General features: G+C 39.5%; 1 long non-coding RNA gene across 1 annotated transcript in view; it reads left to right on the top strand.

Annotated features, from left to right (window-relative positions):
- Positions 1-2,133: 2,133 nt before the first annotated feature.
- The window catches only part of LOC139783518 (uncharacterized), an 84,499-nt gene continuing 65,791 nt past the window's right edge, over positions 2,134-20,841 (top strand). The window contains exons 1-2 of the long non-coding RNA XR_011721301.1: positions 2,134-2,387; positions 2,586-2,749. This is a non-coding gene — a long non-coding RNA (uncharacterized lncRNA). The remainder of the gene's footprint in view (positions 2,388-2,585; positions 2,750-20,841) is intronic.

Here is a 20,841-nt window from a genome sequence, read left to right as displayed (position 1 = left end):
ATTTTATTCGCCATCTTTTATGTGTGATTTTAAAATATGAGAGAATAATTAAATATGATTTTTGGTGGTATTTCAGATAATCCCAGGTGATAATATTTGCAATTCAAGAAGATTGAAATTAATTAAATTTGTTAAATATATATTTATCATCTCATTGGACAAGCTTTCAACTTATTAATTTCATTCTAGAGCTAGGATATGGTAAACAATCAAAAAATATATTCGCTATCTCGAACAAGTTTTAACAATTTTTAAAATAATTTTATTAATTTTGAGCTGGGGTTCTCGAGGGATGTATTTTTCCAAGTCGAGCTACGTTTGATGATATTCGAGTTCTCTGGTTTTATGCAAACAGTATATTTCTACGAAAATCTACTCCTTTCTCTGTTCATTAATTTACAAGACGCGACTTGAATCTCCTTTTAATTTCCTAACCGCCACGATAGCGACTAAATATTAATGTCAAACGAGGAAACTTGAGGAGCGTTTTCAGGATAGGAACAGCACTATCATTGGATTGAACTACATTTCCGAGCTGTAGAATTCTTTGGGGATGCGCCGAGAAAGAGAGAAGGAGAAAGATGGAAGAATGAAGGAGAAAAAGAGAGAGAGAGAGAGAGAGAGAGAGAGAGAGAGAGAGAGAGAGAGAGAGAGAGCGAGAGAGAGGGCGAGAGAATGCGGTCGGGATTTCCTTTGCAAGTTTTTCTCTCGACTCTCGCAACATGTTTCGTTAATTCGAACGGAGTGCTCCGAAGTTTCGTAAGAGGATGTACAAGCGCAGCAAATGCGGGAAAGCGCAGTAAGAGAACCGTTGCGCCTAACTTCTCGTACGTTTAAGTAACTTCTCGACGTGGCTTTCCTGCCGCAACGGAATGAGCTTTTTCGCAGTATTGTCTTTACTGTCTCACGGTTAGTCAGATTTTTTTGATCCTCAGGCGGTGCCAGTGAGACTGGGAAGGGATCGATTATTCTAAACTGTTGTCCCGCGGCGTTGTTGCTCCATCTGTTTTACATTCGGATTGAGTTATCCTCCGAGATGTTGCCGCTCCAAGATAAACCGTGGCAATTTCAATTTCTTCTGCTCCTAAACGCGCTGTTTATTCTATTTTTACTGCTCCTTTCCACAAATATGATGTTTCTATTGAATGCTTTTAATGTCAAAAGAAGAAAAACTCTACCGCGCGAAAACTTTTACGTCAGAGAAAGGAGGTCTTCAGAATAAGAATAAATTCCGGATATCCAATTTTTTTATACTTGTGTTTTTGTAATGGTCCATTTTCGCGGAATGTAACGGCTACTGTCGAGACCTATCGAGTTTCTATTCTCCCACTTCGTCACTGGCAATCATTTATTATTTTCACAAATCAGTAACTCCATATCAGCTCCATTGAATATTCTTATTGTCCCATTCGGTCATCACTTCTTTTACCACATACTCGAATTATTTGTGAGTGAGTAAGTTGAATCGAAATTTGACACCTCGTCCAACCTTTTATTTTCTACAGCCAGTTCGACATAAATCTTCCGCGCATTCATCAGTCCCGCGACATCTATTCGCAGTAATGCGTCGCGTGCATGTCGCGATTTCGCGAACGGTTTGCAAGGGCGCATGGACGCGTGTAAACCATCGTCCATGACCCATGGTTAACGCGTCCGTTCATTTAACCCCCATCCTTCCTCCTCTTTTCCCCCTCGTGTCGGGATACACATGTTCGGCGAGTTATTCGTAATCGTGGACGCGCGCGTTCAGATAATTTTTCATTGTTCGAATATAATATTACTCTGTGAATGAATTGATAATGTGCACGATTGTATGATAATTTCGTATAAAATGGTGGTTCCACTGTAGATTATTATTTCGTTATCTAATTTTCTTGCTATGTAGCTCTTATCTTTTCAAATTTTTTAAGACATCGTTGACATTTTGCTGCTTCGCTTTAAACGACCCATAAAAATTTTCTCTCGGTGAACAATGTCGTCAAAAGCTTCTGACTTTTACAAACTCTTTCTATCGCTTCTCTCCCTTTTCATTTCTCGAGATCGCATTTCCTTAGAGGAAAGACTGCATTATAGACTACTCTAATACATCAGGCGTGTTCTTACCGCGGGTAGCGAGAGATTAGCTCATCTGTCACACGTGACCCAAATATCACGTAAGAAAATCGTTCTACGAGCCGCATGTTACTCGATGGACTAACGGGGTCAAAGCGAATTTCTAGTTGCTCGATGCCCGACGGTTCTGTTTTTATCTAACTCTATTTTTACACTCTAGACACGATTCGGAAGCAGCTCCTCCTTTTTCTCCCGCGGCTTTACGGGGAAAGGAAACGGCGAATCCTGAGGCGTGAGCAGGAAACGAGGAACTTCGGTTTCGCCGCAGGATGCCCGTAAGAATCCTCGGTGTTTATTACGTGTAAAATCCTCGCTCGTAAACAACCGCCGCGCCGCGCGCTAATCAAATATCGCGCTTCCCGGAAATCAACTCGGTAACAATTTGCAGCGTTTATTTCTTCGAGATTAACCATCGATTATTTCACACAATGAAAGATAGAGCGACTTTTTTGAATAACAATTATATTTTTCAGGCGGGTAATTCCGAGGGGCTTTTCACTCAAGAAATCTGGAAATCAAAGAACTTGGACTGCGGCATTTGCAATGAAATTTCTATTGACTCCCATGTTGATTTCTTCGGGATTACCAGTGATTTCTACTGATCGTCAGCAACTGCGCCGGGCTCGACTCGGGCGAGGTCGGGACAAATCGGTTTTTTTTTTCGATTGCTTATATTCGTACGAATCAAGTAAGATGTTAAGAACGTAAAGCAATTCAAATTTTTTAAATATGTACGAAATTAAAAATAGTTTTCCATGATAGTTTTTAGATTGTTTTTATTCTTAAATAAATCTCAAATATATATTTACTCAAATATATATTAGAAACGTTACGAAACAATTAAAACTGATTTAAATAAAGATGAATATTAGTAGATATTTGGAGAATTCCTTATTAAAATGAATGAAATTTAGAAATTGAATAAAAATATTAGTTTATTAATTGTCTAAACAAATTATTAGTCTCATCTTAGATAATCACTATTGGAATTAAACGTTAAAAGTGAATGGTTATTTTGATGAAACAAAAGTAATTACAATTCTACAAGAAAAAAATATTGTTAAAAAAAAACCGTGTTTTAAAAACTGGAGTGAAAAATGATTCAGTGTCGAACATTATAGTCGTAATTGTTTTGATATGAAATTATAAGGTTCGTTTAATGTTTTAAAAAGTATATTAAAACGAATGTTTCTACACAACTTATCTGCAAAACGTATTTAAATCATGTAACTGCGTGTGTAACTGCGTACTACATAATACATTACAGTTTGAACTACATAAAATACTTTTAGTACTTTTTAATAACAGAAGCATTAATTTGTGATTCATAATAATCTTAAATAATACTCGAAATAATACATAAAATTACACAAAGAAAAATTTTCAATACTATTTATTTGATAGAATCTTCACATTTTTCTGGGTTCCGCGTCAACAAAATTTTTTTTCCGTGTAATCTTTACTAGCTGGTTACCCGGGCTTCGCCCCGGAGGACATATGTAATAAGACACGCAAATAGTCTCTCTCTCTCTCTCTCCCCTCTCTCTCCCCCCTCTCCCCCCTCTCTCTCCCCTTCTCTCTCTTTCCCTCTCTCTCTCTCTCTGTCTCTCTCTCTCTCTCTCTCTCTCTCTCTCTCTCTCTCTCTCTCTCTCTCTCTCTCTCCCTTCCTCCCTCCCTCTTTCCCTCTCTCCCTCCCCGTAAAATTCTATCCCTACTTCATATACAATTTTTTAAGATTCGGTCAATTAATTCCCGAAAAATTGAAAAAATTTCGGTACCGGCTTCCAAAAAGATCGGTAACGAAAAACTACACACTCTATAGCACTCCCCGGAAAATTCTACCCCTATTTTATATAGTTCTAACACAAAATCTGTCCAGCCGTTCTTGAGTTATAAATGGTGTAACTAACCCGACTTTGTTTTATTTATATAGATAACAACTGAATTTCATTAATTTTAATCAAAAATGTTTGTACACATTTCGTGGAAAACAAAAATTTTATATAGAAATATAATTGAGAGACAAGTGTGAATTTACCATGAAGTTCACAACGTTTTTTTTCGTTTACGAAACATGAAAAACAAATATTTTTATTCTACACACAGTTTCACGACAAAATTCACAACCTTATTCACAAACTTATGTACTTTAGTAAAAAAAATTAAATATTATTTCTACTTACGAAGGGTTATTACTTTATTTTGATAAACTTTATTTTAATCTCGATTTTAATAAAACAGATATGTAAGATAGATAAAAGTTAGATTGTGACCAACGATTATCATAACCTAAAAGATATAAGAAATCTTATGTCAAAACTCGGACTATTTCGGATTACTTCGCCCTCGACTTCGCCTCTTGTCAGCTGAGGCCGACAAGACTCGAGTTAGCACGAAAGAGATCCGAAGTAATGCGCGAATCAGTATGAGTTGGTGTGAGTGCGTGACACTGATTGTGAGAAAACTTTTATAAGATTTCCACTTTGATTTCTATGTGATTTCTATCCATGGCTGACAGATTTCTGAATGATTTCTGTTGATTACTAAGATTTCTAAAAGATTTTCTTAACGTTAAAACAAGGAAATCCACGATTTCTCAAGTGAAAAGCCCCTCGGGTAATTCGTTGCTTCGTGACCAATTATATTTAGTAGCGGAGTTTTCTTTTTTTCTACATATGCCTATACTTTTATTTTTATCGGTGCGCGATGGTAATGGAAAAGAATGTTCCGTCTTTCGCACGGTTGCACGAAAGTAAATGGAAAAAAATTCAACCGCGCGGCCGAATATGTCGAGGACTCCCGAGAACTTCAGCCTCCTGCGACGTAAAGTGTCGACTGCTATTTTTCAATCGCGCATCATGCAGTTGAAAGCTTCAGAACGTTAGTAAAAGACTCTATCGCGGCTGAAAATCGCTCTAGACTCATCGCGGAGCGATTTTCTGGCACGCCCTTATTCGTATCGGAAAGAAATCACTTGAGTCATTGCGTTATATGAAAAAAAATTCTTATTTGCAAGTTTAATAAGTTGTGCTTTGTTTGACTAGTACCTATGTGGTGCATTGTATTTTATTTGTAAATATAAGTAAAATAAGTCAAATTTTATTTTTATTGTTTTAAAGTAATTACTCGCCATTTTGAAGGAATATATTATGGGAATAATAATCATAAAAAATAATGGTTAATTATTGAATGCAAGAGTAAATTACGCCGTAATTGAACATTATATATTTGCACGTTGAAAATGTGTTTAATGTCAAACTTCGATCGGGCAAACGGCGCGTTGTCAGTGCTCATTACAAGTTAGCGAAATACGCTTTGTTCATTGTGCCTTTTCTATATTCGATCGAGCACAAAGGCCGAACACGCTACTTTTTTTCGCGCTAGCGAGAGCGACCACGCATTCGCTACATGTAACAACGTAACATTTTTCCATATTTCCCGTTCTCGTGGAACGGATTTTTCCCTCGGGCGGGCGTTTCATTCTCCGCTGCGCAGCACGCAACGTAATTACCGCCGAATGAAATGCAGCGCGCGCCGGTAACGTCATTTCAAGAAGCGGAGTCCGGAAAGCTGCGTCGTCATTGAGAAACATCGCGGATTTTTTCCCAGGAAAGTCCGTACTCGCGCCGCCTGTTGCACTTCTTTGGCGAATCAGCTTTTCTTTTTTTCCTTTCTCGTCCTTTTTCTATTTTTTTTCCACTTTTCAATGTGCTCCCTTGCTTTTGTTCTCGGACCGGTTACCGTCTCGCCATTGTGCCCTCGCCATAAAAGGGTTTACGCGTACAAATCGTCCTTGTTCACCCCGCGGATCGAGTTGAAACTCAATTTTTTTTCTCTACCCCCGCGAGGGAGAGGTGAAGGAGTGGGGGGAAAGCTCGTGGATAGGGGCAGTTTGTGCTCTCTTTCTCCCCTCCTCCTTTTCCCTTCTCACTCTCTTCGGATGGAAAGTCGATCGGATACCGGAGGAAATCGAGTGGAAATCCAGGAGAGAGCGCGTCGTTGCAACTCGGAAGCGACGTAACGAAGTTTCGAGTCGCTGCAGCGGAAGTCGGCCGACACTTCGTTTCTTCGAGCGAGCACCCACGACTCGCGTGCGGGAATATCACATATCGCGCATACAGGGCGATATATTCGAGCGCGCTGTTCTTCTGCTTTTCTTTTTTCCTCTCTTTCTTCAACCGGCGAAATTTTGCATTGCGATTTCGGTACCATCGTCAAACTCATTTTGTTGCTCGGGGCAAATTGATATTTCTGGCCACTATTCTATCGTGACTGTAGCTATATAGTTGAGAAGTGTTTGGAAGTTAGTGCTACAAATAGATATCCGAAACTTGCCGAACGTTGCGCAGAAATACAGATTTAAAAAATCTAGATCACAATTTCTTAGGTTTTTAATTTATTAAGTAATCCAGATTAAAATAGCTCGGTCATACATTTGATCGTTATTTTAAATTTATGATGTGTGCAAGATTGATAGATTTATACATATGTGTGATATACAATAAAATGTGCAGTTTATAAACTACTTCGATATCCGAAAATAATATTTTAAGTTGTGAATAATATTTTAATATTTTAGGTTTTAAATAAATGACTTTATTTTATATATCTAATAATCACGTTATTCGAGAAAATAACTGTTCCAGTTTCATTGAATATTTTTGCTGCTTGCATAGTGCCACGTGTGAAGCTTCTAAAATTATTAAGAAATGAGAAATGCAAGCTTTCGATGTAACAAACTTTTCGTGGAACGTCATAAATCATTGGAGACAAGACGACAGTTTGACATTCGAGGCTTAGCCTTAAAAATACGATTTCTTGTTGCAGCAATTGAATCTATTTTTGCCTCGTTATAATTTGGGACACCTAGAACTCTAGAAATATAAGAGGGTCTAAGTTCTCTAAGTCTAAAATATACTCGTACGTTGCCTTAGGAAAACGAAGTCGCCATTAGTAAAAATAAATTGAAGGACATTTAGTCATAATTCTGTCGTGATATCTTTTTTCCAATAATTTATTTCTGAATAATCCGAGGAATGAATTATTTGCAACTTATTCAGCGCGTGGCATCGCGCGGCGCACGTTTCTTTTCTGGAACAATGATTATCACATTTATCACGTATTCCGCATTTCGCCGCGCGCGTTTCGGGTCATCTAAATGATAACCGTGGTTCTCGTCATTTTCTGACTTATAAATCAGGAGAATCTGCCTCCGTTAGCTCCGTTCGGCGGCCTCGCGCCTTAACGACAACGAGATGGATGCAGAGTGAATGGCGGTCGAACTCCGTTCGATCCTCTTCTCGCAATAAGACAAAAAAGAGGCGGCGAAGTACCCCCGGAGGATCCTCCGAAGACTCGCGAGAATCGAATTACCGCCGTCGGAAATGATTTATATTCCGCGGATTCTAGGAGCTTCCTTAACCCATTTCTCAGAATTTCAAGGTGTGTGCGCCTTTTTCCACTGTACTACTCTCTCGCCAGCACCCCTATCCATCGAACCGCCGCCCCCGTCTCCACCATCCCTCGTCGGCCACCGACCCCATCTCTCCCCCTCTCTCTCTCTTTCTCCATCTCCCATGAAACTTGCGTAGAAGTTTCGCGCGCGTTACACGTTTCCGCGAAACGGAAATTGTTCTGTCTCGCAAATCATGCCCGCTCTCTTCTCACACCGCGAATCATCGCCTGCGTTACGCACACTCTCGCATGTTTTCTGCACGTCGCGTGTTCCAGCGTGTGCCCGGAAACATCGATATCCGATACTCTTACTTAGTCAGTAAACAAAGAACAAGCAATCATGCTATCCGATACTCCAAAAAGATCGATAGTTTATAATATCGGTTCTGTCAAAACTTTCTGCAAAGTACGAGTATATACTCGGCGGTATAGGTGTCAATATTTTTGAAGAATGGTATCGTGTAGCATCTTTATTCTTCATTTACCGACTAAGTCGAAGTATCGGATAATATATCGGATGCTTACGCGTAAACAACAATAGGCGATATCTATAAGCTTCTCTTTTACCTGTAGATGGCACGGAATTATGTGGGTCGCTTTAGTGGCTATTATATATAAACCTCGTCCACCTTTTTCTTTCTGTTTTTGAAATAAAATTTTAACCCTAGAATTGTACACTGGGTTAGCGTAACCCATAGCGATTTTAAAAGTTGCGGCACTTCTATACCGCATGGGAAAAGGGGTCGTTCGGATCAAGGGGGGAAAAAACTTTGGAGCCCACTACTAAGCTGCACTCATAATCGAACCAGTCCATTGAAAACTGCCGAGTAAGAAACATTGAAAGTTAGTATCCGGGTTACACTAACCCAGTGTACCATTAATGTTAGTAAATCCGTGATATATACCAATTTTGAAAAAATAAATAGAATTTTGTAATAAAATGGAATTGAAAAATCAAATAAACATTTTTTTCATTGATCTTATAACCTCAATTTTTACTATTTGTCATTAGAATGCTAATCTCTTCTAATGTCATTAGAAATTTATTTTTTATCAATTTTTTACTTAAAATATTTAACATGTAATGTCAAATCACGCAAATAATTCATTTTATTCATTACCATAAAAAGTTACTAAGAGCCAAAAATTACTTACATTCACCATTCAAAATAATTATACTTTTTAGAAGTAATTGAAAATATTCATTAATCCCCTTAAAGTACAACTATATACCTTTACAATCCCAGTAGAATTAGGTCACAACTCGTTTTAGAAAAAAAATATGATTAAATAACTAAAAGCCTCAATTTTACTCAATTAAAAAAATTTGATATTTTGTAAATAGCTCCTGTGCAAAAGCTTTTTTTGCTTTCTAACGTGGATATTCAAGTACCTGAGATTCTAAGCTATCGATTAAAAAAAAAATTTGCCCTAAAATGTGCAGTTGATCAAAAGTTATAGTAAAAAGAAAACGGCGGGTTAGCCTAATCCAAGTGTACCATCTACGTTACGTTTAGAAGTGTACCGGTCTAGGGTTAATTTTATCCGGAGATGCTGAGGATATATGATAATTTCTTCGTATGACGAGGTATTTTTGTCTTCACATCGAAAATATTCATATTAAAGTTAATACTTATTTCTATTTCTTATCGTTCTCTTTTAAAAGCTGTTGAATTTAATATAGGGGAGACCGGGGCAAACTTGACACTAGGCTTTTTGCCAATTTAAATCTATCGTAGAAATTTGCCTTTCCTACTGTAAATGCGTCTTTACGTGCCATTATTATCAACGGAATTTGGTGACATTCTGAGTTATGGTATAATTTTTAGCGCTACATAAGCGTTTTTGATGTTGAAAAGTAATTTTTCTGATCTCTCGATAATTTCTACTCTTTCATCGAGCTTTACTCTTGCGAATTTACCGGTAAGTGATTTTGATGGGAAATTCGATGCTCTATACGAATCCGATAATAGTTTTTGCATATTTTCAAAATTTTTATATTTTTGAAGTGACAAAAGTGAAAAATGACGTTCAGGGCAAAGTCGACATCACGCCGTTTTATCGGCTTCTAATAACAAACGATGCTTGTCATGCAGCTGTATAGCCCATGACAAATGTGTGCGCACGTCTAATCGCGAATTTACTTGCATAAATTGTTTTTCAGACATGACTTTAGATGAAAATAATTGAATGTTCAACAATTTTTGTTCTCATTATTTCCAATGATTGTTTTACTTAATTCCGAATTTTTGTACTTTCTAAATACACGATAAACAATGTATGTTTAGTTTCAGACAATAAAAAATAAGTTCCAGATCAAATTGTGTCGATCAGGCAAAGTATCGAGTTTGCCCCGGCATTTTTCAATTCTAAAAATTTGTCTCCGCGTCACTTTTCCTTTCCTAAGGACAAAACTAAGCAACGTACAGCAAAACTTTCTTAAGAAATTTTGTACCTGAAGGAATACTCTTTAAATGTGTATCATTAAACTTGCTTGAAAATTTTAATTAATTGTTGAAAATTGCCTTTGAAAAAATCGTATCGAGTTTGCCCCGGTCTCCCCTACTATAAATATACTTAAATTCAGTATAACGGAATATTATATTAAAATCTTCTTGACATGATTAATGCAGTCTATAGCGAACCAAGAGTGATATAAACGTCAAATAGGTAATACGTGGGGAAACCATGTAATGATGCTACTTTAGAGCACTTACAGTGTACACATATACACACGCGAGCACGCTCTTTATGTGTTCTGTTTGCAGGAGCGTGTCGAGGATGCCGTGTATCCCGAGGCATCGTGTCGTTTTAGATCCCTTCGCAATGCGCATTTTGTCCGTATAGGAAATGCATCGAATTTCGGCATTCGAGGATTAATTATCTGACTGAGTAATTATTGTAAAACGCTCATCCGTTGCGTAGCGTAGCGACAGGATTGCGAGGCTATTTAATTAGCGCATGTTATGTATTACTAATGAATTTCCTTCGTCATCGATTTTCATCAACTGATACCAGTGGCTGTAACGAAAATTCGACATATCGGCTTAAGCGTTAAGTCTTAATCATTTTTAGGGACAAAACTATAATTATTATGTCATTCGTACTTTTATATCTTCTCGACTTTCGTACAGTTATCCGGAAAAATTTAGCAAAATGTTTCTCACGTTTTTATAACGGTATTTTATAGAGTAATGTTACACAAATTGTCTGAGAATCTTTATTTGTTTGTTATTCAAAGAAAGTACGCGATTTTGAAGGTGCCTCATACGACTAGTTACGAAAGAAAGATTCGTGCGAGGTGTATTCACGATTTTTCTGAGATCGTCTCTGAGAAATACGCGTACAAGTAGCTTCTATCGTCGACGAAACCGTAACGATCGATAGACGTTGCTATCAGTGTCGTATCTCCGGCGTGTGTAATGTCTCGTCTAATTAGCGCCCGTGCTAATCTCAAGGGTCTAGGCAGGCAGACGGATTATCCTTGGAGGCCATCATTGAGCCCCGCGCATTCCTTGCAAATGCATAATCGCTACCGCTGCTTCGCCTGTGTGTCGTGCCATGCTATGCTGCGCCGCGCCGCGCCACTCCGCTCTGTACTTCCATCAGTATCAAATGGAGTGGCGGATATAAATGACGGGTCTCCTGCTCGACGAATAACTACGGCTATTCTGAATCGCGTCGCTAATATTATCTCGTCGCGTATGACGCGCATGAAGCACATAGCGCCGCGCGTTGTCGACAAAATCGCGATTCGTCTATGACAGATGAGGCGCACACACCACGTCGCGTCGCGTTGGTCCCGAGTGGTTCATTATTGAATCGCGTTTTCATCAAAACGCGCGATCCTCCAAGAGCGCAAGAGCACTCCTGCGACGTAGCGCGCGCAAATATTCTGTATTTTGTAGAAGAAAAATCCAAGACTTTCAGAAATTGCTAGTTACAGCCGTCTTATATGAGACTACGTCCAATTACGTACGGACGGTATCTTCGTTGCGTTTTATTCGTTCTTCTATATGCACGCGAGCGCGATCCGACTATCGGGAAGTCGCTCGTTTAATGGGCCTGCCCTTACCTTCGCGCAGAAATTTTCTTACTTTATGCAGCTATCGGAGTGTCAAGCCAATTAATGGCCTGAATAGAAGTGGGTTAAGCTATTTTAATAAAAGATTCTAGTAGAAGCGGATTTATGTCTCTACGTAATTTCGTGCGAGAAGACACTAGATAAAGCCTATTTGCCCGAGAAAACACATATCTATAATCTATCTGCTTGTAGCATATCTCTAGATTCTCACAAGTCTACGTATTGTAAGGCGGCCAATACTTTACAGAATTCTAGGATAGAAAATTCTCTCGATTTATGATTCTGCGGATATGAGTTTCGCTGCTGAGTGATTTCTCACCGTATAGCCGGAAGCCCGACTGCGAAATTCGGGGACGAAGAGCGGGCGGCACATTAACGGCGGGCGCGTCAATGAAATCGGACGATCGATCGGGTGGGGGAGATCCTCGTATTATAACATCCGTTCGCTAATTAGAGCTCGCTAATCTCGGGAGAGTAGGCGGACCGGTAGTAGCATTACTCCGACATGACTATGGAGGCTTTGTCAGCGTATAATCACTACGGTTTCCCGCGCGCGGTATATCCTTTTCTTCTCTTCCTCCACCGGCGGCTGTAAATACGGCGCGGAAATGGATTTTACTTGAAACAAAGCGATCTCCTCTGGTTTAAAGAGATCTTATTTTTGTTACGTAGCAACCGAGTTAAATGAGAATTTTATGTAATAATATAATATGTCATTTATCTGCGTTAACGACAACAATTTAGAGAGCTCTTGTAGATTATTTTATGTTCTTCAAATAATTTTTCACAATTATATACTGAGAGAAAAAAAAGTTGTTAACTAGACTAAATGTTTTTAACTGATTATTTTTTTAATTGAAATATTTAAGTATTTGAGTAAAATTACGTCATGTTTTAATCAGATTCAATACGTATCGTATTTAAATATTTCAATTTAAAAAACAATTAGTTAAAAATATTTAATCAAGTTAAAACAACTTTGTTTTATATGAGCTGAAATTACTGTATATTTATAAATATTGATGGACTCTATTATCTTATTTTATTTCGGCATGGTAAATGCATTATGCAATTTATGCAATAACGAAACTTAAAATATATACAATATATATCTCGCTATATGTATATCTCGAAAGCAGAGAATCGTAACTATAATCGATTAATTGTGCTTGTTAATATTGTATGAGTAACCGTATCATGCGGTTTAATAATCCACGAGTAATCATACAATATTGAATGGGACGATTTAATTCCACATATAATGCATGTATTTACAATATATCATTGTAATACAGATTACTTTCACGAAGGTAAAACTATCGTGAAACGGATCAAGGATCTGTTTAAATGCAGTACACCTGGAAAGCGAAAAATCGTTTTGATAAAAATACCTACGAGTCGTCGAAGAGATGTTTAAGATTAGACTCGGACGATTAATCTATCAAGTCGTGAAACGCGTTTGTACATGAGATTGATTTTACATCGCGAAACTCGCGGCCGGTAGCGTGTTTACTACCTTTGTCGATGGAATGGAAGATGGAATCGCATATCCTGGACGCGTAACGTTTTGGCTAATTAGCGAGCGCGCTTATCACGGGAAAACGTAACTGTGGACAGACGGATTATCCGGAGTCGATCTTTCAGACGCCGCGTTCGCGAAACGAGTTGAAATTTGCGCGTTGCATAGGTATACACCATCGCTACGCGACGCGGCATTACAGCTTTACGGTCGTTCCGTATAACGTTCGCATGGGCGATAAGTTACCTCGCGATACGCCAAGATCGATCGCGCCCGAGTTTGCATTAGGTCGCGTAAGTACACGTGGAGCTTCGCGAAACGTAACGTGGCATTACGGCAAAACATTGACAGAGAGTTCCTTTGAGGCAAATTGTCGTTTATTGAAAATAGAGTTATTTGATTTTTATGGAAACGCATTCGCGGTACAACCGGGACTTCTCATTCTGCCGCTTTTTCCCCATGAAGAAGTCGGTAGGAATCTCTCTCTAGCGAAATGAAAGAGGAGATTAATGCAGTTACTCCGGTTCTAAATGGATAAAGAAAAAGTTCACCAGAGAAGGAATAGAAAATGTATCACGGAGAGCTAGGGAGAGAAAGAAAGAGAATGGAAACTGCGAGAACGCATTCCACACGGAATGGTCGTGCAGTTTTTCGAATTTGAGATCTTTGAAAAACAGATAATATTCGCATTTCAATTACGAAGATTTAATAGCAGCAGAAATAAAAAAACAGGATAGTATAACGTGAAGTTAGAAATTGTGTTTAAAAATATTGTGTTTAAAAATTGGATTGCTGTTACTATTTCTATTGAAAATGTAATTTTTTTTATCATTTTGATGTGTCGTCAGCTGTTATTACAGCAGATATGATAACTATGATACGAAACTATTTCATTGGGTTCAATTTTATATCGTTAAGATATCATTAAGATATCACAGCACGCAAATTTTATTCAATGTACCAGCAACGCGATTCTTGCGCAAGTATGCAGAACTCCCTAAAGTCTCTTCGGAACTCAACGCGTTAAAGAATAAACCGAATTAACTGACTTTTTAATGCATTAAATGTCGAAGTATAAAAGTAGCGGACGATAGTGCGCGAAGTATCTAAGTGCTACGAGATGTACCTTTCCCGCATTTAATAAACTGCTAATGCGAAAGATCGATCATGCTCGCGCTCGCTTGAGGAGGAACTTTTAGCGCGCCACTAAAATTATAGATTATGATTAGCCTCTTTCGTCCTTTTTCGTCCTCTTTTCATGCATTAAAGAATATAATATCCGGGAATTGTGTGGCAGTGATACGAGATAACGGAAAAGTATTTGGCACTTCGCTTAAGGGAACTAGGCAGTCAGATTTATTGAAAATGAGCTTTTTGGGGGAATTTATTACAAAGAAATGAATTGAAATCGAAACTTGTTCTTTAACACAATTGTATATTAGGATCATAAACTATAGCAAAAAAATTTTTTTAGTAAAAATATTTTTTAAAAATATGCATTGAAAAATGGCGCTGCAGATGGCTGATCGCAGAGAATTTAAAAAAAAATTTTTGTTATAATTTATGATCCTAATGAACTTTGTGTTAAGGGACAAGTCTCGGTTTTAATTCATTTCTTTGTAATAAATTTCCCTTTGTAATAAAAAGCTTTATTTTCGACAAATCTGACTGCTTAATCTCCTTAATACTTAATAACTTCATCGAAAATCAATTGTATTCTTTGCACGTCGAGCGTGCAACTTTGGAATTAAAGTAGTATTCCTGGAACTGAAATACTTGACGAAACTTTCTTTGCTCCGTGTGAATAAATTAAGAGAATGAAATGCTAACAATAAGTCGTTCTCGATAACGTCGCAAATACAGCGTATCGATATAAAAACATATAGTGATGCTGGTATATAGAGATAATTTATCAGATTTACCCAGATTTCGTAACGAAAATTTTTCTCACGTTTTTTTTCTTGTTGCAACTTTTTATAAACATCTCGAGCAAAATAGAAATTAAACGAAACTCTATGAAAATTGTAATTATAACGATTTTTCATTAAGATTTAACCTTTCGTTACGCGTTAAATGAGAAATGAGTTTTTGTTAGTGACAGAGGTATTGTAAATGCGCGTAAAATGCGTCTCACGGCTACTTGAAAGGAATTAAATAAGCTTTACGAACAATTTTGGAATCTGTTTTATTTGTGTCCAATCAACACGAAGGCAGCTCGTGGACGAACCACGTAAATATATATATACTAATTAAACCGTTTTGAATTAATGGCATCGTAACGAGGCAATTTCTTTCTAGGTCAAAGTTGTTAGAGTTTTTAATCGGACGGTCGTGCGCATTTGAACGTTTCCTGCTAAAGTTCTGGGAGGAGACGTACGGAGTACCGTAGTTTCGTCAGAGATGATGATGCTCCGCTTAGTTATTATTATCATTATTATGTTATTTTCACTCGACGCGCTTAAAGTACGTGAAACGCGTCAGCTGGAGTTTAGACGACTCGAAGAGATGACTGCTAACTCAATATGATCAATCTCATTTTTATCTTATTTCATTTGTATCGCCGGAAATTTATTGGAATATCAATTTTGCGCTTCTGGCCACATTTTTACCTCTGTCGGGCTAAAATTTCGTTATTTTATTGCAAAAGCGAGCCCCGCGTGCACCACTCACTCTAAAATCTGATATTCGTTGGTAAATTTGTCGCGCAGCAAATTTAAATGTATGAAATTGTACTGTCAGAGTACGTTATTTTTCAAATGTATATAATAACGCAATCCGTTTCCTCTCTGTCAGTAGGTTAAAAATATTGTGCTCATGCTTGTAAATAAATTTGAAGAGGACAAACCGGAATAATGCATTTACTTGTTTTTTTCCCCCAAGGTTTCGCGGTGACTATTTAACAAAAAATGTACGTCAGTATTTTGCGCTCGCATATATTTTGTATTTAAACCGTTCTTTTTTGCATGGCAAATTCCGCTTAGCCGTCGTCGCCACCTTGTGGGTAAAGCCGTACGCGAACAATATGCTTATAAGCACGATTAATCTCAAGCGTGTGGTGTGTTTGCGCGATAATAGCAGAGGGCAGCGGCGCGGCGCGGCTCGGAATTAATTAAATGTCACATAGAAAAGAATGTCTCGCGGCATTTGTCGCGATCGATCTGACATTTTTCATTTGCGGAAGAATGGCGCGAGTTCCACTCGCACTATCACGGACAAAAGTGGGCTATCACGTTCCACTCTCGAATTTCGAGAACGATCCACCCCGATACCATGCGGTTCTCTCGTCTTCACGGCGCGTCCTTTATGTGCTTTTTGGGTCGCAGTCTCTCGTGGACCTCCGTTATCTCGTATCCTCGCTCTCTCTTTTTTTATTATACTTCTTGCCGTTCTCGATACTTTTGTAGCACGAACGTTTCGAATGGCTTTTAATCGAAGGTCGGAACCTTCGATGGGGTGCGGGAAGCAATGGCGGCGAGGACGTCGCGAAAAAAAGCGGACGGAGGGGCTCTCCCCGACGTGCTTTCCCCCGGGATAACGTCGATAAAAACGCCTCCACGGGCGAGGATTCATCAAGTATTTTACCGAAGAGCGACAGGTGACAGGAGAGATTACTTTTGCGTTTGAGCACGTACAAGCGATATAAGCGTATATAGCGGGTATAGCTATTTTCCCTCTCCACCGCAGTGCTGTGTATGCGGGGAAAAGAGGGAAGGAGGGTGGTCTCTCTCTCTCTCACACTCTCTCATTCTTCTCGTCTCACCCTCCTTTCATCGAGCAAATATCTTTCTTGTAGGTCAGTTATATATCACGGGGCATGCCCGCTAAAGGATTTCAATTCCGGCCGACGTCCGCCGTTTGGCGAACGATTTTCGATAAGCGTGACACATTGAGACTCGCAAAAAGCGGATCGCGCCGTTCGCCGTCGATTGATTTCTGAATTTTTACCCGGAGTACCCGTGAGAGTGCCCTTTCAAGGCGAACACGTTCGCTCGTGACCGCGGAAGAAACTCGCGCGACTCGCATTTCCATCAGCGACTATTTAATTCGGACTTAAAGCGATTTAACGGTTCGAAAGCGACTCTCTCGCGCGTTTTTGCTACGTTCTTTCAAAAAGGTGTTGGAAAATGCGAGTTTCGTCTATCCCGTTTGTCTCGCGCGAAAAATACTTTTTCCTCGTATTTCGTCGCGTAACCCTTAATTTAATTTCTCTCGTTCCTTCTCTTTTTTTTAGCTCTCCATTTTTTTTATTTGACGCCTGACGGCGGTATGCCGATGGGCCGTGCGCGCGATCCGCGCTCGAATGGCCTAACTCGTTTTATCCAGAAAATGTTTTTCGTGTAACGCTACCGCGAAAGTCGAAGTTCGGCGGACTTAATTGAGTTTTGTTCCACGCCCTTCGATCGCTCGACTGCCCGCTGCAGCAGCCGCGACTTTTGCTGCAACCTTCTATCGTACCGACCATCCTCTACCTCTCGCTTTCGACGATCGCCGCAGCAACGTACTCTCGCGTTTTCCAGCGAGATCTCTTTCGTTGGTCGGCGAGCCGTGTGGCGCTTTTTGCTCTCTCTCTCTCTTTTTAGACCTTTCTCCCTTCTTTCCTTTTAATAAAATTCGCCGGCCGTTACGGTCCACGTCGAGCAATGCAATGAGAAGTTTGCGTCTGTAAGCGCACCCGGCTGAAGTATAATGGCCGTGTTTATGGCGATCGACGCGATATTTACCGCATTTTACGGAATATTTTGTTTTGCTCGGCGTAATCAGATTCACCAAAGGGAAAACACTTCGCCTTGTGGCGAAGGCCGGCCCCGATTGGTTTCTGTTATTTCACGAGACGGAAACGAAAGACTGCTCGGGAAACTTAAATATTTGGTGCTAATGGCTTTAATTGATTTTAATCAGAGCTCAGCTGTCGAGCTGTATCGGCCGTATCGGAAGTTTCGCCGTATCCAATATCTTTTTCTCTTTCTATTGGAAACTTTGTCAGAAGGAAAAGTTGCTGCTCTTCTTCTCGACACTTCGAAAACTAAAATAGGGCGATCTGGGATATCTATTATCCTTAACGCTCTGCGCACCAATCGTCTTCTTTTTTTTCTCCCCTTCGCTCGAGAGAGACCTGTCCCATGCGTCCCGGCGCAAAAATACTCTAGTTTAAGTGGGCTAATTAACTTTTACCAGAAAATTTTTTTTATTTAAGATTTGACGGAAGTTGAACTTCGGCCGCACTTAATTGAGTTTTATTTCGAGCCCTTTGCTCGCGCAGAGCTCGCCACAGGCACGAGCTGCCTCCTCCCTCCCCCTTCTTCAGAACCCTCACTCGTCCTATCCGCAGGAATTTTCCTCGTTGCTCGTCGGTAGTTAACCGTGTTTTTTTTACCGACCTTACCGCGTTCCTACCGCCGCCCTTGCGAGAGATTAGTTAGACTCCTGGATACCTTTATCTACGTTAATTTTTGCGCTGCCCGGAGAAAGATTCCTCGCGAGATTCCACGTGTCTCCGGCTGTGAATAGAAAAAAAGAACCTCACGCATTGCGGTGACGGCAATAGCGTCCGAGAATCCGTCTTAAGCGAGGTAACTAATTTCATCCGGAACACCATTCCCCCCTACCCCGTTACGACGCACCCCGGAAGTCAAACTTTGAACTTAATCGAGTTTGGTTTCGTGCCCGCCGATAGATGCGAGTTTTGTTCTCTCTCTCGCTCTCTCTTTCTCCCTCCCCTCTCCTTCCGCCTCTCCCTCCACTCTATCTCTGTCTCTCCCCCTCAGCAACATCGGTATCCCGCGCTTCCCGCGCGTTTTCCACCGGGATTTTCCCCGTTGTTCGGTTATCGATCCCTACTGCCCCCTCGTCCCTTGCCTCGTCTCTTGTAGCGCCCCTCAGATAACACTGCCTGCCGGCACTTTTCCGTCGTCGTTCGTGCGATGTTAAACGCGTGCGAAATCGACTCGGACGAAGTCACTCCCGCGGGACAATTTCGCGAGAGTATATTTTGCAGAGCTCCACTCCCGAATCTTGTCGAGTTTTTACGCCTCTTCTCGCCGAAACTTGCCGCGCCCATCCTCTCGCGCTTGCCCGATGAACGTCTTCGCAAATCCCTTTCGATCGCTCTTGCATACTGTAGTAGATGTCTCAGAAAAAAGGAGGCAAAACGTGGGAGAGATCCACTTTTCCTTAGCGAGCACGTAATCTGAGAATCTCATGATTTATTACGTTTCCATTCTTAATTAGTATTAAATAACCTGATTTTATTAATGAAGTCGCAAATTAAATTTTTAGAGTGAAAATTTAATGGTCGCAGGTCAAATTACATTTAAACATCGTTAATCAACGTTGAAGATCAGATTCTAAAAACAAGTAATATAAATTACGTGACACGAAGTATCTTCTCCTAGTATGTATCTTTTCTGAAACTTGTCAGAATATCTCTCTTTTAAATAGAAACAGGAACAGAGAGAAGGCACTTCGTGATAGACACCGGAAAACGAGCTACGGTCCTTTTCAATATTCGAGTAATTCAGTGACACGCTGATCTACTGAAATATAATAGTGAGTTTCGTAAAGCGAAACGCATTTATGGATGAGTACCATTTTGAGCTCGCGCGACACCTCCATGTCGTGACGCATTCAATCTCCGTTTCTTCATTTTCATTAGCAACGCTGTCTATGGCATCGCTTACGATGTTACTTCGAGGGGTCGCTGAAACATCCTTTTGACTAAACCCTTTGTAATGCGCGCAAAGAGCCTGCAATGAGTTAACATCTAGCTTCTCTGGTTGCCAATAATGCCAATTAAAAGAATTAAAAAGAAAAAGAGTGACGTATTATGCATTATGTTAATATTATAATGATTTTTATTATAATAACAACATATCAGTAAATTGATTTCAAACATGGAAAATTTCAAGTAAAACAATTGTCACACGTGTCAATTATTATGTTTTAGAATTTAGATTTTGAGTAAACGCGAAGTTATATTATTTGTTGTAACAGCATTATTCGATTAAAGTAGGTGTTAGATACGATGATATAAGCCGTATTGCCAGTTTAAATCGCTCCATAAGCGCAACGCGTACATGCGCTACGATTGACGGTGATACTGCGGCACACGTATCTTTTATGTGTCGTTTCTTCTCTAGTTATGGCCACTTATCGCTTTAGATGGCTCACACTGTATATTCCATTATATTTCATTTCATACGGACGTGAATGTCGAACGAACTACGGTCGAAGTTTGCACCGTCGTTGTTTGCATGGGGGAAAAAAAGATTTTTCCTTCAAATTGACACTAACCATAATCATATATATTTCAAAGAAGAATCTATGAAATATCGATACATTTTTGCATGGCCACTTATCGCTTTAGATGGCTCACACTGTATATTCCATTATATTTTATTTTATACAGACGTGAACTTCGAACGAACTATATGGACGAAAGCTTTGCTTGCATAAAAAAAAAGATTTTTTTTCTTCAAATTGACACTCTAACCGTAACCATAAATATATATTTCGAAGAAGAATCTATGAAGTGTACCGATAGATTATTTTTGCAATTAGAAGTGCTCTTTGGATCGCACCGCAAAATTGAGATATCGCCATAGCAACGTTCATGACAGTCGGATTCTTTTTTATTAATATTTTACTGGCAGCTCACATCCCGCGTTATTCTTCC

This window comes from Temnothorax nylanderi, unplaced genomic scaffold (genome assembly GCF_030848795.1).
Source record: "Temnothorax nylanderi isolate EJ_2023f unplaced genomic scaffold, tnyl_v1.0 TNYL_tig0509_pilon, whole genome shotgun sequence".
In the NCBI taxonomy this organism is placed as follows: Eukaryota; Metazoa; Arthropoda; class Insecta; order Hymenoptera; family Formicidae; genus Temnothorax; species Temnothorax nylanderi.
Note: the sequence above shows the minus strand (reverse complement) of the source record. Positions and strands in the feature narration are given on the sequence as shown.